The 26,051-nt window shown below is 48.7% G+C and overlaps 1 protein-coding gene across 1 annotated transcript in view; it reads left to right on the forward strand.

Moving 5' to 3' along the window:
• The window catches only part of LOC138580135 (rap1 GTPase-activating protein 1-like), a 713,312-nt gene extending 688,947 nt beyond the window's left edge, over positions 1–24,365 (forward strand). Inside the window, exon 25 of the mRNA XM_069650446.1 lies at positions 24,056–24,365. The gene's annotated coding sequence lies outside the window, so the exon portion shown is untranslated. The remainder of the gene's footprint in view (positions 1–24,055) is intronic.
• The last annotated feature ends 1,686 nt before the right edge of the window (positions 24,366–26,051 follow it).

A 26,051-nucleotide genomic window follows, 5' to 3' on the forward strand; every position in this document is an offset into this window, starting at 1 on the left:
TGCATTATCTGGCATTACAGCCCCGGTGATCTGGTAATTCCGGAGCCGGAATTCTGTAATTCCCCATTCCCGTGGAGTCCTATAGGACTCCACGGGAATGGGGAAGTGGAAACACTGGGACCATGCTGTAATGGTGCCGGTGTTTCTGCGTCCGTCTGCAGGCGGGTGGCGTTACTCCCGCCAGGTCAAACCTGGCAGGCGTAATGCCACCCACCTGCTGAACTCGTAGTTTGCCGGTCCAGAAACAACGGTGGCGGCGGGTTTACCGCCACTGTTGTTTCCGGACCGGCAAACTGTGAATGAGGCCCAATGTATTTTAATGTATATATTTGTGTTTTCTGTGTTTGTGTGTGTATGTGCTTTAAAATGATTTAATCCATTCAGCTCTCTATGGGGCTGGTGGGACTGTTCAAGAAAGAAAAAGAAAGGAGTACACAGGGACAGAACTCCCTGTAAAGAAACCGCACTGGAGGGGGGGTGTCTGTACTCCTGCTCTCTATACGGCAGAGGAGAGGCACAGAGGACCCCAGCCAAGATTCTCTATTACGGGAGCAATGGACGAGCGATCAAGGCCTAGCTTCTCAGGAGGTGATGCAGGCTGGTTCTTAAGTACAGTGTAGTCCCCAAGCACCCACAAAGGAATGTCCACACACTATGTCAGTTAAAACACATTCTTTAAGGTTCAAGGTTATATACACAATCACGATAATACACTTTGTGCTCTGACAATTCTAAAATGGTAAATATATACAGTTCTAGTTGGTACCACGATTACTCTGATTGAATAAAAATGCATCAACTGTACTCAGTTCAAATAGCATACGAATCAATACAGCAAAACGATATCAACCATAGACTTAGGAGGAAGACAAGTTGGTTAGACAATTGGCAGAATACTGGGTCCCTATCAACCAGAAACAGTTCTATATGAGGATCACCCCACCTGGGCAACCTGTAAATGAAGATGCACTACAAGCCCTGTCCAGATATTGTCTATTAGAGTCTTATCTTCTTCTATAGTTCTGCAACCCAAATGTACCTTGTGTTGTAGAGTTCTTCGTCGGGGAATCGATGGGCGCTTCTTGAGTGCACTCCCTTTCAAGCAGGAGCCACGGGTCGTCGAACTTCCGAGATAAAGAAAGGGTGAACGTTGTCGTTGAGGCAGCAGCTGCATTCCTTGCAGTGCTCATAGACGATTGATTGAAAACGTCCTGGAACAGGGAAGGCGTGCGGTGCACCTCGACGACGATGGCTTGTTGCCTTAAAGAGTTAGTGAAGAACTTTGGCCCAGCAAGGGCGAGGAGTCACCGGTGTCTGCCGTCGGCGAACAGGACGTGACCACAGCTTGCTTCAATAGCTTTGTCGGTGTCTCTGAGGTCTTCGGGTGGTGGGAAACCCACCGGCTGATTCTCCTCAGTCGTCGTTGACAACCTTGACTTTCTCCGGCAGGACGAAAGCAGTCGACTGTGATGAACAAGGGAGTCCTTGGATCAAATGTTCTTAGACAAAGGGAGCACAGTGGCTCCGGTCGGCGATAGCAGTCGTCGACGGTGGACGGCTGTCCAGCGCTTTTCTTCGTTCTCCTCGGTGGTCACCTTCTCCGGTCGACAGCCTTTTATAGGTCTGTCTACCACAGAGCTTTGGCAAAGATCAGCTGGTGCACGATGGTCCCTCGTAGCTCAGGGAGAGGTCTCCTTACCAGGTCCTCTCTTGGATCAGTTCTTGAAGGCACAGATTACACGGAAGGGAAGAGCGATTCACCTTCTTCTTCCGGCTCCGCTTCGAGAGTATGCATCAAGTATCAACTTCAGCTTCTGAATGATTTCTAGCAGTGAGAGGCCCCCAGATATACTGTTGATCTCCCATTCACTCTGCTGGGTCACACTCAGGCAACCAATCACTCAGAAGGGCATTCAGCCTGTCAGGCAGCGAATCAGGCGCACAGTGCATTTAGGCCATTCTTCTCCATCCAGACACTCACAACACAGAATGTGGATTCAGACAAGTACTCTGCCATTCAGCACTACACACTGCATTCATACCAGTTTCGGGCAGCGCTGTCTCAGTCATTGTGTCAACCACCAGTTACTAGACACCCATAACACAGAATGCGCATTTGTCACACACTCCATTCACCCAGGTCCCACCCCATGGGCGTACCCACAACATACGGTCGTTGGGAAGGCTCCAGATAGTCTGGTCGGCACTTCCACAAACTACCTTATATGGAACTTCCACCCAACAGCCAGTCAGGGGAAAGGGACAGAGTCAGGGCTTCCTGGGACTTTGGGAAAACCAAGGTAACAGGCAATGGAAGGCAAGAGGCCACGGGGGCCATCTTGTCTCCATCAGGAATATATTGATTTCAATGACAGGGTCTGGGCATCCCAAAATGGAGGACGCTCAGGGCACCTGTCAATTTACCACAGAGCTGCCACCAGCCCGTACCCTGCTCTGTGGGTCACACACAGGTGCCCAAAAACATACACTAGGAGTACAGGGTGGGTGCCATAAGGGTATCCCAAGGGTCTGTTCACCAAACCAAGTACAGGAAGAGCTGCACTGCCAGGATTCCCACATGAACTCCTGCAAGTTAGAAAATACAAGCAATAAAGGACAAGGATTCAGAGGCCCTGTCCCTCTGATGCATTTCCAGCATCACAGTCGCCCTCCCCCAGACTGAGGTTATGGTGTCTAATCTCCCACGAGACACCATCATCCAGACAGTCAACATACCTTCTGGAAAGGCCATCTACATTATCATGACTCTTCCCTGGTCTATGCTCTATGGTGATGTCTAGCCCTTGCAGGCTAATGGACCACCTGAGCAGTTTCAGGTTTTCACCCTTCATCTGCATAAGCCACTTCAGGGGCTCATGGTCTGTTTGAACCATGAAGGTAGACCCTGTAAAATAGGGTCTAAAGCACCTAAGGCTCCAAACTATACTGAAACATTCCTTTTGAACAGTAGCCCACCTAAGTTCTCTACCCTTGAGTTGTCTACTGAGGAATATGATCAGATGTTCCCTGGGGGGCGTGGCTAACCGCCATGTGAGGAAGACGTGTTTCAGACAGCTCCGTCGATGCGCCAAACATTCTGCCGTAAATCTATCACTTTGCTCTGCTAATTTCTCCTGGAAATCACTCCAAGTGTAGATGATAGCTGGCTACACCTTCGCCTGAAGTTTCACAGACGGCTGCAAACCCCCGCTGAGGCATCACACAGAGGATCGAGGCACGGCGAGCTCGAGAAAATGGCGCCCGCCATATAAACACACTGCCAGCTAGGCCCGGCATTCTGGATCGATGGAGATGCGTGCCAGGCACAACCGGCCGTGACAGAAGAGCCGCTGCTGCGGGGCAGTGAGTCTCAGGGCGGCGCACACCAAACAGCAGGAAGGAGAGAGACCCGGCGAACCGCAGAGCAGCACCCGGATCCATGTTCCGGAGCTCTCCACAAGCGAGGACCCATAAGATAGAAGCGAGAAGGGGGGTCGAGTGCCGCAGAACCATCAGAGGAGAGGAAGCGGCTTGCCTTGCCGCAGCTAATAGCGAAGCGGGTGGATCCCCGTCTGCGTTGTGCTCGTGGGACGAGCACAAGCACACCAGGGGGTCGGAGAGCTGCCACTGACTGACACCGGCGCACCAGGATCCCAGCCAAGATAACCCGGGGACACGAGGTAAGGAGCGGGAGGCGAGGGGGCCGAAGCGCCTAGTCATCATAGCACTGTACAGAAGCGGCGCCCGCTCCCCCATTAACCTCCGCGCAGTGAACTCTGTCCCCCGCGCCCACACGCAGAGCTTGACCCACTGCAATCCACATCGGCCCCACGTGGCCTGGCATTGCAGTGCTGGGTGCGCGGAAAGAGGGCTAGGTCGCATAACACCCCCGGCTTGGCGCTAAAGCGGCGCTCCCTGCCCGCCACCCTTGGCTCCCCTGCACAGCACACGACAACGCTCGACATTCCCTCGCTGGATACCGCGATCCACCGGGGCTACCAGGCAGAGCACTGGACAACTTCGGCGATACCCACAAACCAGGGCATGCAGCTCGCCTGACCCCGGCACAACAGCGCCAGATAACGGAGGGCTCGCCGGGCCCAAAACGGGCATCGCAATGTGCAAGACTTGGGTGGCCTCCTTTGAGGACCCGCCTATATCCCCCTTGGATCCCCGTGGGCCCAGCGCTGGACCGGGGCTTGGACGCTGTGGAGCAATCGCTGCCTGGGTGCCTCACCCGGCGCTTATCTAGATAGGAAGAGCACACATGCCAGAGCTACACAGCAGCAGTAATATGAGCCGAAGCAACACCACTACTAAGCTGACCACCACGAATGCTACATGGGCAGCTGGCGGGAAGATCCTGCAGGCCTACCTGCAAGCGAAGGATGACTACTAAAGGGGCCAGAAATAAACACAAGCAAACAACTATGGAGACCTACGCAGCCACGGGCGCCGCTAGGCCAGAGGCTACTTCCACCCCCACGACCGCTTCAGGTGCCGTGCCTCCCGAACCAGCCATCTCTCAGCTTTTGGAGGCCATCACGACACTACAAAAGACAATGGAAAGCAAAATCGACGCCGTTGCTATTGACTTAAATTTGCTATGGCAAGATGTACGATCCATAGCAGGCAGAACAGAGGCGCTGGAGACCCAATTGAAGGCAAACTCGGAAGCAAAATGCAGCTTCTGAGGGAGGTGGACATTCTAGTTCAAATGGTAAAAAACCTTGAAGACAGGGCAGATGAGGCAGAAGGGCGCACACACCGAAACAATATCAGAATCATAGGTTTACCAGAGGGAATTTAGGGAAACGACCCCACTAATTAGGTGGAAGACCTCCTAATCCAAGAAATTGGAGCCGGTAAACTATCGCAAGGCTTCACTATCGAGAGGGCCCACCGATCCCTCACCAAAAGGCCGCCCCCGGGGAACCTGCCCAGGCCGATAATAGCCAAAGTGCTAAATTACAGAGACAGAGAAACAATCCTAGCCTTTTCAAGATCGGGCGGCTGCATACAAAGAGACTCTGCGAAAATCGCCATCTACCCAGACTATACCCTCCAGGTTCAAAGGAGCAGAGCCCAATTTATCCACACCAAAGTCAGATTGAAAAATGCAGGCCTGTGGTACATGCTTCTATACCCAGCTAGGTTCAAAGTCCTCGTCAACAACAAAGCTTACTTATTCGACACACCTGCTGACGTCTGCGAGTGGATGGACAAGGAACAGATCCCTGACGTCGAGGTGAGGCAACGTTGACCGCGGCAGGCAGCGCCCTATTTGCCACCCATAACGCCCCTAACCAGAGTACAAGGAAGACACTGCACCACGCACATAATGCGGCAACATTGAGTTTATTGCAGCTATACTGAACACGTCCTGCTCAGATAACGACACCCACTGAAGCAGCCTTTCTCATACCCCCTGAATTAGTTTGGGTAGTTAACCTGCCCATAGGGCACCAGTAGACCTAGGTTCAATGGAGCGGAAACGGGATAGTCAGATTGGGAGCAACCCCACTAGACTGGTTTTGTTGTTAGGGAGTTTAAAGTTTATGGGGAAGGGAACCCACACATTAGGATCCCGTTTAGAGCTGCACAAAGGGAACACCAAGACCACTCACTGCACCGTAGGCCACTAGACCAGAAGATCGAGCCAGCTAGTAGGCCACCCACCTGTTCACAACACACCACACCCATGGCTAACAAAATTAACATCATATCATGGAATGTTAGAGGCTTGAACAGTTATGTTAAGCAACACCGAATCCAAACTTTCATGAGACGCCACAAAATAGGAATCGTCCTTCTGCAAGAGACCCACCTAAATGCACAAAAGTTGTCGGTGCTGGCCAAAGTATGGAGGGGAACCTTAATAGGCACCACATACTCCAATTACGCCCGACGGTCCTTATCTGGATTGCCCCTTCGATCCCCATTAATATGATCCACACCAAAACAGATAACGAAGGTAGAATGGCCTTGATACAAGGCACCATCGAAGGCAGGGAACTTTGCTTGGTGAACACTCACGCCCCTAACCACGATGCCACAGTCTTCTTCCGTTCATTGTAGACCCGGCGAGTCCATGCAGAGATGGCATACTAATATGGGGGGCGACCATAATTGCACCGTAGACCCCCGTATAGACAGATCGGACAGTAAGCATGTCCAGCCATCCCCTCCCGCCAAAATACTAAATGCCTTTATATAGCAATACGCACTGAAAGACCTATGGTGTAATTAGCACCCAGAAAATAGAACCTACTCCTTTTACTCCCCCTTACGCCATAAACACTAGAATTGATAGCATCTTTGTGAGCGAGGAACACCTAGATGCGTTCGAAGACACACAATACCTGGCCAGAGTGCTATCAGACCACTCCCCCCTGACATCCACACGGACAATTACTGCGCCCAGACCCCCTATACCCACATGGAGACATAGAGACGAGGCGCTGTTAGACAAAGCATTTTGCGATCAAATTAGGCAAGGCACAACAGATTATTGGCAGACAAATATTGACAGTGTCCAACACATCAGCACGGTATGGGAGGCATACAAAGTGGTGATAATGGGGGAAATGATTGCTGCTAACGGGGGGCCCAAAGATCAATCACGGCATTGCTAGCGCGCGCCGATGAAGAGCTGAAAGAATTAGAAACTTTGGCCTCCTCAGACCCATGTCACATAAATAGAACAGTAGAACTAAAACAGGCTTGCCTGACACACTGGGAGTCACTAGGGAAACTTAGCTATGCGAAACACACCGAAAGAACCCATGCCCTAGGGTATACGCCCGGAAAGCTACTAGCGTGGCTTTACAAGCGCGAAACCGCCAGAAAACCCATCTGCCTAGTCCAAGGCGCAGACCGCCAGGACGCACATACGCAAGCTGGAATTAACCTGGCATTTACAAAGTACTATCAGGCCCTCTACACCGACCCCTCACCACCAACTGACACAGAGATTGATGATGTTTTGGACATCATCAGACTACCACACCTGGATGCACAAATAGCAGAGTCCCTTGAGGGACCTATCACTCCTGAGGAGGTCATGGCCGTCATTAGATCACAACCCTCCAGGAAAACACCTGGACCAGTTGGACTCCTAGGAGAGTTCTATAAAACCTACGAGGACATACTCGCCCCATAATTAGCCCAAGTGTGTAATGAGGCATATGAATTAGGTCACCTCCCGGACACCATAAGGGAAGCGTCATCATCCCATTATTAAAACCCAACAAAACAGCACGGAGTGCGGCTCATACATGCCTTTATCCTTGCTAAATGTTGATAACAAGATCCAGACAGCGCTGCTGGCAATGAGGCTGCGTAAAGCCATCCCTCTCCTAATCCACCATGACCAGACTAGATACGTGCCTGGCCGCTCCATCACCGAAAATGTATGTAAGCTGCATCATGTCATATACAGTACAGAAAGCAGACTGGAAGAGTGTGCAGTGGCGTCCTTAGACACTTCTAAAGCATTTGATTTGGTCCGGTGGAAATGGCTTCATGCAACTTTGACCAAGATGGGAATAGGACCAGACTTCATTAAATGGGTTATGCTCACCTACACCAACCCCACTGCCAGAGTGCGCACGAACACCACCTTCTCTGACAAATGGAGTCTATTCCCGGGCACTCGACAAGGATGCCCCCTATCCCCCATGCTATACATCATAGCTATCGAACCAGTAGCAGCATACCTCAGACAGGCGTATGGAGATGGAGGCATAGTAATAGACGGGGTAACTCACTTAGTCTCTATGTATGCTGATGACATGCTTCTGTACCTTAAGGACCCCGTACACATATTACCCTACATATTGGAGACTTTAGAGGGATTCCATAGATATACTGGGATTCAGATCAACCACAATAAATCTTGCCTGTACCCCCTGGCTGCCCTCAGTAAATACAGCGCTGAAACCCTCCCAACTCTAGCCCTCAAATGGGAACCCATCTCTTTCAAATACCTAGGCATCACCATTCACCGAGACCCCAAGACGGAGCACACATTGAACACAGTAAGAGCAAAGGAAGGCTTGGAGAAATCAATGGACTTTTGGAGCAAACTACCGCTCTCGGTCGCAAGCAGAGCAAGTCCCCTCAAAAAGGTGGCGCTACCTAGACTTCTATATTTTTTCACTAATGTCCCATACAATATCCCGCAACATTTCCTTAAGGACCTGAATAAGCTCTGCAGGAAATTCCTGTGGCAAGATGGAAGACACAGAGTCGCCTTGGAAACCCTTGAGAGACTTTACGACAAAGGTGGCCTAAAGGTCCCCAATTTTGAACTCTACTACTTGGCTGGCCAATTGAAACACGTGATCTTGTGGATGGCCGATGACGCCTCATCTGACACTCGCCTACTGCAGCCCGCAATCCCCCAAATGCTACTTAGGGACCTGCTCTGGAGCACGCCAGGAACAAAACAACAATACACACACCTAATTCAACTTGGAACCCAGATGTGGAAAGGAGCCTGCAAAACTGTTAAATTATTCGATCCCTACTCTACGCAGATCCCGATCGCGACAATCATGTCAACCAGACCAGCGGACCAAAAGACGATGAGATATATGAGAGTGTTTTGGCGTTGCTACCCAGGGAGATCTGGTGGATGACCAAGGTATCCGAACGTTCACTGAGCTACAGGAGTCCTCGGGGATACCAATAGGACAGTTCCTACTACACAACGCTGTAGTAAAGAAACTAGCAGGCCGCTGGCCTACAATAGAGAACCTTGACACAGGTCATGAGTGCATTGAGAGCTTGCTGAGCACCGCCGTGGGGGGGCCATGAAACCTCCAGAATCTATGAAACACTGCTCGACTGCATCACCCAGCATGATCTCAAGTGCAAGGAGAATTGGGAACAGGAACTCAACCTGCAGTTTGAAGACACAGAATGGGAAGCCATAATACACTAGCATAATAAAATATCCAGAAATGCCCGACTACAGCTTATACAATTCTACATAATCAATAGAGCATATCTTACTCCAGACATCATCTCCAGATTCACTGGAGCCGGAACCAAGGTGTGCCTCAAGTGCAAAGAACCCCGTGTTGGGATGACCCACATGTTCTGGGGATGCCCTGCAATACAAACCTTCTGGACACAAATCAAAGCCAAGGTGGCCGAGGCGGACATCACCTTAGAGGTACAGACACCTAAAGCGTGCATCCTGGGGAGATTCCCTATAAACAAAAAGAACAAGCCTTTAAATAAACTCAAACTCAAATAAACTACATCCTTGCGAAAAGACACATCGCCATGGGCTGGAAATGCCCCAAAGCCCCAAGCGTAACACTATGGTGGGAAGACCTCCGGAGATGGCCGGCGGCCGAAACAGGGGTTTGGGAGACTGCCCAATGTCAACAAAAAATAGACACTTCTAACGACCTTCTACAATGGTTGGCGCTCACAGTGACTCTGTTCTGCCCGAAGGTGGATAGTTCCTCCTACGAGGACACAAATAGCCCATGAGAACCTTCAGGGCGCACAGTTTGCGGTGCAGTAATGTATGGTCTTGGAAAGGTGGGAGGGAGGGAAGGCGGGGAGTTACTTGTGATGCAACAATCATCCTGCATTGACTTGTTTGTTGTATAGTTAAGAAAATAATAAATACATTTAATTTTAAAAAAATGATCCAATGTTCCCTCCCTTTGTCATCTAACTGGGACAAGACAGCTCCAATTCTGGTTTCACAGGCGTCAGTTTGAACGATAAAGGGCTTGCTGTAATCAGGCGCCCATAACACAGGTGCCCTACACAGACTTTCTTTCAAGCCATTGAAGGCCCTCTGACAGTCTTCTGTCCAATTAACCTTCCTCGGTTGTTTGGGCGAAGTCAGAGCTGTCAGAGGTGCAGCTATGGTTCTATAGTCCGCCATGAAATTGCGATAATACCCAGTGAGGCCCAAAAAGGCTCTCACCTGGGTTTGAGTGATGGGAGTCTCCCAGTCATGTACATCCTGTACCCTACTGGGGAGAGGTTGGATTTGACCCCCTCTTACCTCATGAGCAAGATATGTGACCTTCCCCTGAGCTATCTGGCACTTGGTGGCCTTGATAGTGAGGTTAGCCCTTTTGAAGACCTGCAACACTTTATCCAAGTGAGTCAAATGCTCCTCCCAAGTGGAACTGTAGACGGTGATGACTTCTAAGTAGGCCACACAAAAGGCCTCCAGCCCAACTGAGTGCATGATTGACTAAACCTTGGAAAGTGGCAGGTGTGTTTTTCAACCCAAAAGGCATGACTCTAGACTGGTAGAGCCCCTCAGGTGTTGAAAAAGCAGTCTTTTCCTTGGCATGGTCCATCAGAGCCATTTGCCAATAGCCTGAGGTAAGGTCAAAGGTGCTGACAAATTTGGCAGCACCTATGGTGTCCATGAGCTCGTCAGCCCTGGGCAATGGGTGAGCGTCAGTTTTGGTGACAGCATTTACTCCTCTGTAGTCCACACAGAACCTCCATTCCTTGGTACCTGCCTGGGAACTTGCCTTGGGGACAAGGACCACTGGACTGGACCAGGGACTGTTTGAGGGTCCAATAACACCCAGATCCAACATCTTGGCGACCTCAGCCTGGATGTGGTTCTTAATGGTATCTGACATATGGTAGCACCTGCTTTTGACAGGCACATTGTCACCAGTGTCAATTCTGTGCCTACACCACGGTGTAAGGCCTGGTGTCAGTGAGAACAGAGAGGCATACTGCCGGAGCAAAGCCCTGCATGCCCTCTGCTGCTCTGTCATCAGATCTGGAGAGATATGCACTCCCTCCACCGAGCCATCCTGAGGGTTGCAATGCAGCAAATCAGGAAGGGGCTGACACTCATCAGCTTCTTGCTTTGAAGCCAGCAAGAGACATGAGACTTCTCCTCGCCTGTGGAAGGGCTTGAACCTGTTGACGTGGAATGCCTGAGGGGTTACCCCAGGGACTCCCATGTCAACCAGTTAGTTGAATTCGCCCATCTTGGAGATGATCGTGAAGGGTCCAGTCCACTTATCTGCCAAAGACTTTGGCTTGGTAGGCTCCATCACAAGGATTTCCTGTCCCAGAGGCCAATCCCCTTGTGAGGTTCTAAGGTCATGCCAGTATTTGTTCAATTCCTGGCTGGCCTTGATATTCACTGTCGCCTGACCCATCATTTGTGTCATCCTTCATCTGAGGCCTAACACATAGTCCCCCACTTGCTTCGGAGGACCTGGAGGGGTGGCTTCCAAACCTTCTCTGATCACGGCAAGGAGCCCCCTCACTGGATGTCCAAAGAGTAACTCAAAGGGGCTGAAACCAACACCCTCTTGAGGTACCTCTCTGTAAGCGAACACCAGGCCTGGCAGGAGAAGATCCCATTTCCTCCTTAGGGGCTCTTCCAAAGCGCATAGCATGCCCTTGAGAGTTTTTTTTTAATCTCTCAACCAGACCATTGGTCTGGGGATGGTAAGAGGTGGAGAACTTATAGGTTACCCCGTACTCTTTCCACATCGTTTTCATGTAGCTCGACATGAAGTTGGATCCTCTGTCAGAGACAACCTCTTTAGGGAATCCAACATGGGTGCAAATGCCCAGGAGAGCCCTGGCAACCACCTTGGCAGTAATAGTCAGAAGGGGTATAGCCTCAGGGTACCTGGTGGCATGATCAACCAAGACCAGGATGAACCAATGTCCACCTGAAGTGGGAGGGTCAAGGGGACCGACAATATCGATGCCCACCCTCTCAAATGGTGTGCCCACCACTAGCAATGGTTGCAGTTGGGGCAATAACACTGCCTCCAGTCTTGCCAGACAACTTCCAAGTTGGGCAGGTCTTGCAGTGGGACTCTACTTCTACTCCCATCCGGGGACAGTAGAAATGGGCAGAGAGCCTTTGCTTTGTCTTCTTGGTCCCAAGATGAGCAGCCAAGGGCACCTCATGCACCAACTGCAGCAGGAAGGGCCTGTAAACCTGGGGTACCACCAACCTCTTGAGGGCACCAGGTTCAGGCTTAGTGGGCTCACTAACAAAGAGCTCACCCTCCCAATAAATCCGGAACGTCCTAGGCACTTCTCCCTGTGCCTGGGACAGGGCCTGTTTCCTCAGACCTTTGAGAGAGTGGCATTCTCTCTGACCCTTACAGAAGTCCACCCAGGAGGGTCCCCCTTCAGCCAACATGCATTGAAGGTCGGGGTGGTTCTCCGGGTTGAGTACCTCTCCCACAAGAGAATTGTCTGGCTCATCTCCCACAGGAGTTGAGGCTTGGGTCCCCATTGAATCCAGCCCGGCCGGAGCATGAATCCCAATGGGTGCTGCCAGAGCAGCAGGAAGAGAAGGGGTCCTTTTAGCAGAGGCAGCCTTCTTGCTCTTACTTCTTGGTGGTGGCTTGGGTTTCCCCGTCGGCGAGGGTACCGAACTCACAGCCAGACCCGGTGTGACCTGTGATCGGGTGACTGCCGCAACAGTCATGGGTAGACCATCCGCGATCATCCCCAATTCTACCAAATCATTTCCTAACAACATGTTAGCAGGTACATTGTCCTGAACCAGGACAGGAAGCTTTGCTGTCTTGTCTCCAATCGTAATGTTGACTAAGGCTACAGGTGGTAATTTGGGAGGCCCACCAGCTAACCTGGTGGTTTTCAGAGGAGCTCTTACATAGTCCTCTGGCTTGAGCATGGTCCTGTCCACCACTGTCATGCTCGCCCCAGTGTGTCTCAAACCAGTAGAAGGCTGGCCATTCAAGAGGACACTTCTCAAAAACCTATGGGTGTTCTGTGGGATTGTCGCCAGTACTTCTGCATACTGATCCCAGGCCACAAGGGACACTAGGGAAATCTCTACAGGGGCTGCAAATGTGATTCCTGTAGAAAAGGGAGGAAAGTGGCCTCCACCACAGATACGGAGTAGTGGTAGGTCAGGATGACAGCTTGGACTCCAAGTGCCTTACCCTTACACTTGGGGTCTCCCCTTTTGTGGTCCAGATCCCCACAGTCCCAACAAGTGCCAGGAGTGCAGAGTATGGTACTGGAACCACTGGGACCCTGCTTTGCAGTAGGCGGACCACTGCTCCTACTCCCACCCACAAAAGGCTTATCCCCACTAGGATTTTGGGTTTTAGGAGAGGAAGGTTTTGGTTTACTCAACTGTGATTGCTTCTGGGACTCCTCAGCCTTTTGAGAGGTCCCCTTTTCTTTGTCCTTGTCCTTCCCACTGGAGTCCTTAGGGGACACCCGGTGGGATACCCACTTGTCAGCCAGCCTGGCCAGCTTAAAGGGATCTAAAATGTTCTTGTCGGCAACATACTGACGCAGCTGGTCAGCAACATACTGATGCAGCTCCGGTGAACAGGCTTCTGAAAAAGGCTCAAAAAACAAAAGGTGTGACAGCTCAACAAAGTTTTCACTTTGTAACCATCAATCGACCCCATCATGTTCATGTGTGCAGCACTCACCCAGTCAATCCGAGACACATTCTCTCTTTACTTAAATTCCGCGAACCTTTTAAGGTATTGGGTAGGTGTCTTGCCAATCAAAGCAGACTTCATGCACTCATACTGACCCCTTTCTTCCACACTCAGTTTCAGAATACAGTCATAGTCTGAGGCACTCTACTTAACAAACACTTAGCCCAATCCCAAGCAAGAGGCCACAGGGGCCATCTTGTGTCCATCAGGAATCTACTGATTCCCATGACAGGGCCTTTGCATCCCAAAATGGAGGACGCTCAGGGCACCTGTCAATTTAGCACAGAGCTGCCACCAGCCCGTACCTTGCTCTGTGGGCCACACACAGGTGCCCAAAAACATACACTAGGAGTACAGGGTCGTACTCCACCCATGGGTGCCCAGGAATGGGCTGGGCAGGAGAGAAAAGATTCCAGCTGGGATTCAATGAAGAAGACTTTTAACAGACAGTCGAGAAAGAGTAAAGAGAGGAAAAAAGAAGAGAAAGAAACAGAGAGGGAAGAAAGAAAGCATGCAGTGAGCCGTGGGGTCAGGATGTGTGGGAGCAGCAGCCCAGTGGCCATGGGCCGTGGCAGGTGCTGGCCCTTATGGGGGCCTGACAGGACGGCCCCGGAAGATCAAAAGACCTGTGCAGCATGTGTTAGGCTACCCAAGCCGAAAATTAACTGCGCAGTCTGGGCCATCTTAGGGGGCAACCCGAATCAGACAACATGGCCGTGCCACAAATCGCCATGTCTCGTGGCAGGTGAGGTAAGCCTTTTCTGAAAGTACTGCTGGGCAGCGCATTTATTTATTTTATTTTTTTTTAATTTATTTTATTGAACTTTTGTATGGTGCCTATACAGCTAAAGGTGTTTCCAGGCGCCACAAAACAAAAGCAGGGAAGAGGGACAGAGGAGAAAATAATAACGGTCCTACTAGCCCTTTTGACATTTGGATTGTACAAGTGCAGTAAGAAGAAGTGCCATGGGAGGGGGCGGGTCAGGTCTGAGGCTTTAGAGCAGGGGAGGGGGAGAAGTACAAGAGTACGTACCCATGGGGTGGGCAAGTGCTAGGGGGAGCCCAGGTGGGCAAGTGCCAGGGGAACCAGGGGTCGGGGTAATAGTGCGAGAAAGTGGATGGACCAGACTCAGTAAGCTAGTCAGGGAAGGGGGCCCAGGGGCAAGTGCTAGTAAAAGGGTGTGGGGGAAGACTGGTTGAAGGAAGACCTCGCCCCCTGTAAGACTCTTAAGGGACACAGGCAACGATTTGCAGCGGCAGGAGGAGGCTAGCAAGGGAGGGGGCGAGGGAAGGAGGAGAGAGAAAAGAAAGGTCTTGAGAAGCTTCCCGGAATTTAAGGACATCCGGCTCAGGTCGTAGAGAGACAGGGAGGCCATTGCAGAGGGAGGCCCCTGCCGACCAAAGAGATCTACCCCCCTCTCTCTGCTTTAAAACAATCTGATCTGCGTACAGTTGGCGTTAGATGACTGAAGGGCTCTAGCAGGGATGTCTTTAGAGAGGGAGAGTTGGATGTAACAAGGTCCCAGGCACCAGAAAGACTTGTGGATGATGTAGAGGATCTTGAATTGGATCCTTACAGCCACCAGGAGCCAGTAGAGCGATTGTAGGGCTAGAGAGATGCAGTCCCTGGGCTTGAGGCCATGGAAAGTCTTGCTGTCCTATTCTGGATTAGTTGAAAAGGTCGGAGGGAGGAAAGAGGAAGGTTAAGGAAGAGGCTGTTGCAGCAGTCCAGCCTGGAATGAACCAGGCCTGTGGACATATTGATCTTCTGGGGGTAGGTGAGGCCTTGGAGGCCTGGGAGGTGAAGAGTGGCTAGTCCACTACGCCCTGCAGGGCACAGCGTTGAAGCCAAGTCCTAGGCTGCTCACAGGGCAGCCTGACTGAAGAGAAGCCCTGGGTTGCCGCAGAGAGGTAGTCCAGGTGAAGCTCTGGTGTCCCACCCCTGCATCTCTGGAACGCAATGCAAAGGGGTTGGGCCAGGAAGAGGATTAGGCTCCAGGATGCAGCAGTAACCATGACGCGTCCCATACCACAAAGGGACACTGACTGACCCAGAGATGGTGCCAGAGGTGCAGCGCTGAAAGCGATTGTGTCGCCACGTCAGCGGGGTTACCCTGAATAGTTTGAACTGGCCACAGGAGCGGCAGTGAATGCGGAAGGCACCACCCACATCCCCCCCCAACCTGGTTTAGCTCATCTACTGTTATTTTACGGGTGCAGCACCCCTCCCTACCCAGCTGGCCTTGGGGGTGAGGGTAGTGGTTCCCATGGAGACTGTACCTGACCTGGGCCAGGGCTGATCATTCCTTCACCCTGCTTAGGGCTGGACATAGGGGCTACATTGGAGGCACTGCTTCCCAGGACGGGAATAAAGAAGACAGTTAATGGACAGTAGAGAAAGAATAAAAAGAAGAAAAAGAGAGGAGAATGAAACAAAGGGTAGAAAAACTCTAGGGCACAGCAGAAGCATGCAGGGTGCTCCCCAGTGAGTGAACCGTGGTGCCAGGCTGCGTTGCAGGAGCAGCCCGGCTGCCCACAGGGCCCTGGCAGGTGACGGCCCATTCGAGGGCCATACCGGATGGGCCCAGGAAGATCAACGGGCCCGGGCAGCATGCATGGGGCACCCAGGCCAAAAATGAACTGCCCAGTCAGGGCTTCCCAAACCAGGCCGCCAGGCTGTTACACAAGTTGGCCCGCCTTGGGAGGTGTTGAGCAGGAAGCAGTGAAGCCAAATTCCAGGCTGCCTTAAAGGGCAGCCCGGGTAGAGTGGGATACTGCAAGTATCGGGCTGCAATCGTGTGGCAGCCTAGGTGAAGAGAGACCCCGGGTTGCTGTGGCGAGGCAGACCGTATCAAGCTTTGGCAGACCACCGCCTGCATCTCTGTGACACAATGCAGAAGGCTGTGGCCGGGAAGGGCAGAAGGCCAGGGGCACGGCAGTAACCACAGTGGTGTCCATATAGCAATGGAGAATGACAGCCTGACCCAAAGATGGTGCCCGGGCCACACCAACGGGGTCACCCAGAAGAGTTTGAACTGGGCGCAGAGCAGCAGTGAATGTAGACATGGCCCCCAACCTGGCATAGCTCATCTCCTGCTAACAGCTAATTTATTTTACAGGTGCAGCACCCCTCCCTTGCTAGCTGGCTTCAGGGGTGAGAGTGGTGGTTCCCATGGATGCTGTCCAAGACCTAGGCAAGGACATTGCACTCCTTCGCTAGGGCTGGGACACAGGGGCTACATTGGAGGCATTGCTGAGATGGGCTAGGCCCTTGAAGGCCTGGGGGCATTCTCATAGCTATGCCTCCTATCGTCTTTGTGAGTGGCATTCCCGGGACGGATATAAAGAAGGCGGACAGTGGAGAAAGAGTAAAAAGAAGAATAAGAGAGAAGAATTAAATAAAGGGGGAGAAAAAGAAAATAGCTTTCTGGGGGGTCGCTGCCTTGAGTTGCCCCCTGGGCACATAACCTTTGAGGCACAGCGGAAGCATGCATGGAACCCCTAATGAGTTAACAGTGGGGCAGGAGCAGCCCGGCCACCCACAGGGGGCTGATGGGTATCGGCCCATTAGATGGCCATACCGGATGGGCCCAGGAAGATTAAAGGGCCCAGGCACCATGCATCGGGCACCCTGGCTGAAAATTAACTGCCTAGTTAGAGCTGCTTCAGTGGAGTGGCCCGAACCAGGCAGCCCAGCCGTGCCCCAAATTGACCCGCTTTGTGGCCGGCGGGGTGGGCCCTTTCTGAGTCCTCTCCTACTGCGCATTCAAGACGGCACAGGAGGTGAAGAGCAGGAAGCAGTGAAGCCAAGTGCCCGGGTCAAAAGCGGGATGCTGCAAGTACCGGGTTGCTATCGTTGTGGCAGCCCAGGTGAAGCGAGGCCCCGGGTAGCTGTGGTGTGGCATACCTTGTCAAGCTCCGGCAGCCCACCCCCTGCGTCTCTGTGACACATTTCAGAGGTGGCTGCTGGGAAGAGCAGAATGCTTGTGACCACAGCAGTATCAATATAGCAATGGGGAATGAAGCCTGACCCAAAGATGGTGCGCCAGTGAAAGCAGCTGTGTCCCCACGGCAACAGGGACACAGTTTGAAGTAAACATGGTACTGAGGGGGTGCAGCAGTCACCCCTATTGTAACCTGCTGTATTTTGAATGTTTATATATGTTATATGTCATGTGTATTTATATATGTAGTTAAGTGTATTGTAAATGTTATGTAGAGTAGTGTATATATTAATAAATAGTGGAAATGTTCAGTGGGGGATTTTAGAGGGATGAATTTGTTTTAGAGGGAATGTAAAGTCGGTAATGTTAAGTAGCTTAGGTGTGGTGTATGTATAAAGGGGTAGAGGGAAGGTACCGTGGCATGAGGTAGTGGAAGGAAGCAGTGGTCTGTTTTAGGCCGCCTAGGAAGGGGCGACCACCCACGGAGGCCATCCTCTGACCTCACACTGCAGTGGGTTGTACCAGGAATTAGGGATGCCGTCTGTTGCGCCATTCTCACCTTATCGATCTCTGAGACCCCTCCATGGACAGTTGGGCTGATGGAGAAGATCCCAATTTAGATGGTACTCACATAAGGGGAATTTTAGGTAGGGGATTAGAGTTTGTGTTTTTATAAAGAGGGGTCCCCTTTGGTGTTTGTGTCCAGTTCAGTACGTAAGAACCCAGGGTAGCCATCTCCTTTTAACAGCAATTTTATTTTACAAGTGCAGCACCCCTCCCTATGCAGCTGGCCAGGAGGGTTGGAGTGGTGGTTCCCAGGGGGACTGTACCTGACCTGGACAAGAATGGAGCACTCCCTGTTGGGGTGCTTCAGTGAGAGCCAAGGCATAAGATGGTAGACTTCTAACCAGACACCTAAAGCTTGAGAAAGAAAGTTTAACCCATAAGTACAAACTTTGTTTATTCACTGTAAGTAGAAACTTGATATACAGTCTGTAGCCTGCTGTGACTTCATAAACACTCTCCACACTACTGTTAGATAAAATACCAAAATGGATGACATTACCTAAAGATTACGTGAGTGTAGCCAGAATCCCAATGGAGTGCCACAGCACTAGAGAACTACTGAGTTGACTCTTTGACCAACGAAAAGTATTTTCAAAGGTTGAATTGTCATGGATATAACATCTGTGTGCTACAACACCATGGCAAGTCTTCACAGACAACTGAAAAAGAGCCTCATACGACCTAGTCAGGCCCTGCCTCTGTTGTCAGCCTGATTCGCAATCAAGGTTTGAGAAGTAGCCACAGGGTTGCTGCTTACAATTTTAGCCAGCATGGCTATCAGCTAAAATAAAGCTGAAGACGACACATACAGTATTTAATGTAATATAAAGAAATTTAAGGTCAAGCGAATGATATTCCTGGCTCAGAGGTCCTCAGACTTAATCCATGGTTCGAGTGGTGAAGATCAATAGATATTCAAATGTAATCATATGACCCGCCACTGATATTACAAGGTTCGCCTCAGTGGAAAAACATCTATTTATGGTACTCCTTCTACTAGAAGTGAATGTTCCCAACGTACAATGCAAACACTGCTGCATGTGGTGGACGACCTTTTCCAGGACTTTCTGGATGTTGTCTGAAGTCTGGGGATATGGTGATGTAGTTAGTCCTTGTGTTTGAGGCCTGTCATCGCATGCTTCTATTGACCCTTCATGACATTTCTGCTGCATGCAATGTATTGAGTATGCGCATGACAGAGAGACTGCCATTGTAACCCAACTCCTCCCCAATTAATTTTCACAGATTGCACCTAGTTTTAGCTTTCACTGTAGTTTTGAGAAAAGATAGGTAATCAGAGCAGCAGAAATGCACATCTGCTTTTGTCGTCAGCTCTATAATTTTCCTGTTTCCCCAATGCCAATGTTCCTAACTGCATTAAAGGGCCACATTCTAATAAACTCACATTCCACTATGAACTCAGACAGCACTCACATAATATCCACCTTCTCCTTTAAACACACCCTCTATGCCACACCTTCCCCCTTTAAAATCATGGTAACATCCCTCGTCCAATTTGTTCATGTTATAATCTTCCTACTCTGAATGGCTGCAATGTGATCATATCCTTTCTTCTCTTCAAAACTTCCTCCCACTAAGACCTCCCTCGCAACCATCCTTGCTCCTCACAATGTACCTTCTTGGGTCTCCTGCACACATATCCACTAGCATAAAGCTGCTCGGAACCATCATCCAGTTAGCACTTTTAAATGTTCTTTCCTGAAGTTTCCATTATAAAGTGAAACTGGACTTTTAGCAAATGCCGGAGTATTTTAATTTTGATCCAGTAACACATCTTGACACTCCTCTTGTTGGCACCCTATTGTAAATCTATGTAGCGATTATTTTGATACTGTTTGGATTGATGTCCTCCCCTTGATTTTTGTACATACTTGTTCTGCACAAATATTCTCCTTCTTGACCACTCATGACATATAAAGATGAAAAAGTAATATTCCTCTCTGTCATGTGATGTTGTGTGGTACTATAAAATAAAAGCTTCTCTTAAAGATTGTATGCACTGCCACCCTCTGTCTAATAGTAGCTGTGCATTTAGATGTAGCAGTCAGTTAAAGCGTTCTACCAGACCAATTACTTGCAGGTGGTACAATGAAGTACATACATTGATAATTTATATTGTGCTTAATGTTGAAGTTCTCCAGCTCCTTAGCACCAGGCTAGGGATCCACTACACCAACAGGGGATCAATCAGACCTGTAGAAGTCAGGCACAGTACAAATGCTTATAAGGACATCCTATTTGCACCAGCCGTTGGTGCCGCAACCTTTGCTTAAATCTTCTGCTAACATGGTTTCAACACTCTGTGTTATAGGCAATCTAAATGCACCACTCTTCACAATTTGGTTCCACAGAGAACACCCCCACCTCAAGGCCAAATGCTGTGGCTCTCTTGACTGATTTTGTTAAGCTCCTGGTGTGGCAACCATTCTACTGGGATTGCATGAACACTCTGCCTCCATGGGTACTTGTGAAGTGCTGCACATAGTGCCTCTTCTGTGGATCACTGCAGCATTCCACAAGAACCACATTCAGTATCTGCATGGTACACAGTTCCGGGTATCTGATCCTCATTATGAATGTATTGTGTTAGGATAGAGGCCTAAAATAGTAAGCACATGACTTTATTGCAGATCTGTGACAATGCACATCTGCTTTCAATGCCAGATCCACACATTATGTCCACATTCTCCAACGCTAATATTCCTAACCATCCAGTTTGTGCAGTATTGTGCTAAATTTGTAGCCTTTTCCTGAACAATAGAAGTACCATAAGGTGCAATTCCACGGGTATAGAATTCAAGAACAAAGTGGCCATCACTGAAAAGGGAGAGGCTCCCAAAATGTTCCACATAACAACTGGGACATGTAGAGGCCAAAGACAGGTAGAGCAAAGTGATTGTGACGTAGCAGAGTTTGGACAGGCGGAAAGTGGGCGATGGCTACGAATAGAACGGTGGGTAACATAATGTTTTAAACTGGATTACTTAGCCCAAAGGAAGCCAGCTGTGCACCGTGGGGCTATGAATCTCAGTCACTAGCTGCTTGTTTTCATTCTGAAAAATGTGAAGATGTTTAATGATGAAGGCCGGGATGTCTAAACATAAAGCAATGTCACAATCCAGAGAAACAATCACAGAAGATACTCTGGTCTTCTGGACGATGCAGGAAGAAACAAGAAGATCCTGCAAAGTACCTTAGGTTGGCCGTAACTGGCGCTAGCCACGTCAATCAATTCTAGGTGAAGAGAGATGGTATTCTCTTGGTGATATCTTTGAATGTTTACAGAAGATACAGGAGAGGGCCAATGTCTGCCACCAATGATTATTTTCTCTTATCAGAGTTGAATTTGAGACAGCACTTACCCATCCTCCCCGCTATGGCCAACAAGCAGTACTTGAAGATGTCTGCTGATGTCCCCTGGTCTTCACCCAACCGCATATGGGTGAACAGGAGGCCAAGCCAGTAAATAAGGCTCGCTAAAGGGCGCATGTTGAAAACATCTGTGAAAAACATCTGACATCATCAGAATATGGATCTACCCCGAGTTCACTTGTGTGCCATCATTATTGGTTCTTCAACGACTAGGAGAGAACCCTGGTACCTTCTATACACTCTATTCTTTCTTTGATTGGCTGATTGCTGCATCACACTTTATCTATGAACCCTACTCCAGGAGGGCATGTATTTTAACCATATTTGTGGAATTTCATCCCATAGGGAGCCTGACTTTCAATTTCATATTTATATCTCTAAGGATGTTGTCTACAACACCTTCCCCTTTTTCCATTACTCCCACTGAAAACCACATGTTTCCTGAGGGAATTCCTTTAAAGGCCTATATTTTTCTCACAAACAAAGCCTTCTATGGATCCCTTGACAGGCCCTCCCTGTGGTTATTCCAAGGAACATATAGCATGTAGCACATTGTCTATCACAGGTAGGTGGGTTCAGGGCAACAGGCCCTGGCACAACCAATTATTTCAAAATAAATGGAAACTATCCAACCAGAGGTATTTATATTTTATAAGAACAAATACTGCTTTAATCATCCTGGGAAACAGAGAAGGAAAAATAGGAAGCAGGAAGGTGAAAATCAAATGTTTCAATAGATACAGCTGCTAACTGATAACTTTAAAATGTGTGAAAGCGTCTTTGTCCAGCTATGGGAATGTGTAGTACTGTTCCAAGGGTTAAACCCTCGGCACAGGCAATGCTTTGCTTCCAGTTTCTTGGGGTTCTGAGTAAGGGTCAAACGAGTTCCAGGTAGTTTTAGGAGCCCCAAAGAATTCAAATGGTGTTTCATTGTATAGGGCTTAAATGGTCAGTGACAAAGAGCACTGTTGGTCTGACATAACATTGGGTTTATAAAGTATGATCTTAGCTAGGAAGCAACCGAGCAATGCACAGGTCATTTAAGGTTAACATGGCGTGGTGGAAGCTGAGGCTACAAGTTATAGTAGCTTGGATATCGCACAGGGATTGTATACACCTATGAGTAGGAGGTCTTAAGTGACTTCTAGGGATTCCCTGAAAAAGAGGGTCTTGAGTGCCTTCCCAAACTGCAGGAGCAATGGATGGTCCTGATTGTGACCCGGAAGGTGATTCGTCCTTCAGACGAGGCTCCACTTATCATATACTGTAGTCACCCACAAGGAACTAAAACAGTGAATAGTTTCAGGGAACCTATACTTTTGTTACCATACCCTATCACACACACACACCCTGGCCTGCCACACCAGCAACACTCAATTCAAGTACATTATTCCTAGAGAGGTTCCATAAAATAGCCTTCTTTCCCCGTTGGTGTTCCAAGGAGTTCCTGAAATTGTCTGTATCGGTCTTGAGGAAGTCTGCACAGAAACAGGAAGAGTTCAGTCTTCTTACAGCATAATCAACTTCACAGCAACATAACCTTCCCTGCTCTCAAACCATCATCAACTGTCTCTCAAGGACACCCACAATCCCTATTCTGTCAATCCTTTCTCTCTTATGGACGCTACACGTAAACATTGAAGTTCATGGATGTCCTTGCGTTTCCATATAGTCTTTGCCTAAGTGCATTCTATGGTGTTCTTCCTTTGCTTTATTCCGTGTGTGTATTCCCTGCAGAGCCCGACTTCACCCCCCAGATGTATGCATTTTTATGCATCAGCCATGGCATTATTAAGGTTCTTCATGGTTTTGCCGAAGTACATTACTTTATCCTTTACTTTGACAACATTACTTCATGGGGAAGTCATTTTGTACATGTTTTTTGTCAGTTGGATGGTACGGGTGGGGGTGCTGGGCAGAGGCTGGAAGGGCAATGGGTGGACTCCCCCATCAAAAAATGGTTTACAAAAATTCAAAGTAATGTAAATGGTAAATTACAGCGAGGCAGTTTGCCTTGGCAAAACAACATAGAACCGTGGCAGTATTCCTATGCTGTATGAAGTTTGTGGCGATTATTGCCATGAGGTTTGTTAGGACAAAAAGAAACGATCGATGCATCCAAAGCTGATGACAATCTTTGGAACCCCTTCCCCGCCTCTCCTCCATTTCTACACTTTAGAAACATTCATCAATAATTCATTTTACAAGGACAATGTTATAAAATAACTCTTGAGATCTTTATAATTACTAGAAAAAAATATATGTTTATGGTTTTAATCCCCCACTAATCTTGCCAAATACAGCATCGACTTGTATTTTTGACTCTCCTTCCTAGTTTTCTGTTGCTAAAGTTGCATTGTATATTATTTCCATATAAAATATCATGTTGTTCTCTCCCTCTGTCTACCATGTGGTCCCTTTTGGTATCTCTCTGTCTCTCTCTCAGTCTACCTCTCTTTCTCAGTCTCTCTCTCTCTCTTACTTTCATTTCCTGTTTCTCTCTCCCTCGCTCTCTCTTCATCCACTTTTGTCCCTCTGTATCTTACTCCATCCCCTCTTGATTTCCCTCTCTAGCCCTCTTTGTCACTGTCTTTCTTCTGTCCTATGGATTTAATCTTCTGTTGCAGGCTTTTAACATGCACAAAATCCTATTCCAAGAATTTAACAAGTGTTCTTCTTTCCTTGCAGGATAACATTACAAAGTAAGAATTAACCCGGTCACAGCCCCTGGCCCTGGGTATTCCACGAGGTTGCTTAGGGGGCAGCCAGTGAGATTTGGGGGGCCCCTGACGTGCGCCCATTTTAAAGCAATGTACAACCATTCTAAATGGGTAAAAAGAGACAACCACCAGGGTATCATGGAAGATCAAGCGTCCATCTTGTGCATCTGTGCCCGCACTACACTTCAGAATGTTTGCATCCTGTTGGCACATGCCAATCAGAAGCTGAATTCGCTGGATCCCACCATCTAATTTTTCCAGAGTTTGGGCCATTTGTGTATTCTTCATAAAATAAGAGGAAAGCAGTCCCTGTGCCCACTAAACCCCCAAACCCTCACTTACATTGCTCCAGAGGGAGAGATATATATGTATATATACATTTCTTTTCATATCAGCAAAGGAGCCACATGTATCATGCTTGCCCGATCATCTGTAAACCAATGAACACTGGTCATCTATGGAGACTCATCCCCTTTTACCCAATGGAAGCTCAAGACTTTGAATGCAGTAGTGTAAAGTAATGCACATTTTCAGTAATGCGATGGTTCACCTCCTTGAAGGGCCAGGTTGATGGCTCAGGTGTGGTGATGGGGAAAGGCAGTGTAAGAGACTTGCTTTTATCCAGTAGGGATGATCAGAAGTAGGCTAGACATATAGTCCTTCATCTGGCACAAGCCGTCACAATGTTCCAAAGGCAAGTCCCTACTTTGAGAGATCCGCTCTCAACTCCAAAAATGAAATGCTTATCGAAGGCAGGCAGATAGGTCTCCTCGAGGAATACATAGCTGTGTGTCCTGAATTGCTCTCTCATAATGTTAAACAACTGATGCTGGACGTTGACTACACAATTCTGTGTTAAATAGCCAGCTCTGTATCGTGAGCAAAACATTGTATAGTCTAAATAGCTGTGTTTGTATGCTTAATTGCCATTTGTGTTAAGCTAACAAGTAGTGTAGAAAAGGCTATTACTGGGAAAAGGGAGGGAGGGGGTTCATTAGTTCCGCTTGCCTATGATAATTGATTTAATAGTCTATCAAGTCGACAATTTATATGTGGAGCTGTTGTGTGTACATGGGAGGATACATACTTTTGTCAGCCACTTCGTCACCCGCCAATAATTTTGATTGATCATAGGAAATTCACATTTTTCAGAATTGTGTTTTTGCGTGGAGGTACTGGCACAAACAAACAGGATAATTCAGAGTGGCCTATACTGTATAAGCCAATTGAAGAATTGACTTTGAATGGTCTTAAGACATATGCACCTTTTGCACACTGTGTCCAAACTTAACAGTGATGGCCGGGAACACCATGGAACATATAACATGGAAGTGTTGGTTGGTACATTCTCAAATTGAACTGAACACGTTTATACTATTGTAACATGACTTTGTGATAGGATGCTTTTTTATCCCAGTGGTCTGTGAGAGTGTGGGGGAGTGCGGTGGCATATTATTCAATGATGTTTCAGTCTAAATTAAATGTGTAGGCCTTCATCAGGGAAAACAAATCTTTAAGCAGTTATAAACATGCAATACCACCCACATTTCATACACAAATGAACCTTATCCTGCGGCTGAAAATCACAAGCTTCTATTGTGGTCAGCACTTATATGGGAAGTGAACAGGGAATTTATTGGTTATTTTTGTACAGATTACGGTAGGTTCAATTAATTGTCGGCTGCTAGTTTGCATGTAGGGAAGTCATGTGATATTTATAAAAATGGCAATAACACGCCCTCCCACCCTATCTTCCCCTCAAGAGTTATTTCCCCGACCCATTTAGTCTGTAATATCAGCAAGTGAACGGAGGTCTCAATTACTAACATGAGATGAGTTTGTCTTACTTCACCCTTCTGAAAGACAGTGATGAGATTAGGTATATCCCAGTTAGGGGAAACCCTTATCATTTCTATGTATACTAAACAGCTAGAGAGCAGATTAGCATGTTGTACATGTTAAAC

This window comes from Ambystoma mexicanum, chromosome 3p (assembly GCF_040938575.1).
Source record: "Ambystoma mexicanum isolate Mex_15411 chromosome 3p, UKY_AmexF1_1, whole genome shotgun sequence".
NCBI lineage: Eukaryota > Metazoa > Chordata > Amphibia > Caudata > Ambystomatidae > Ambystoma > Ambystoma mexicanum.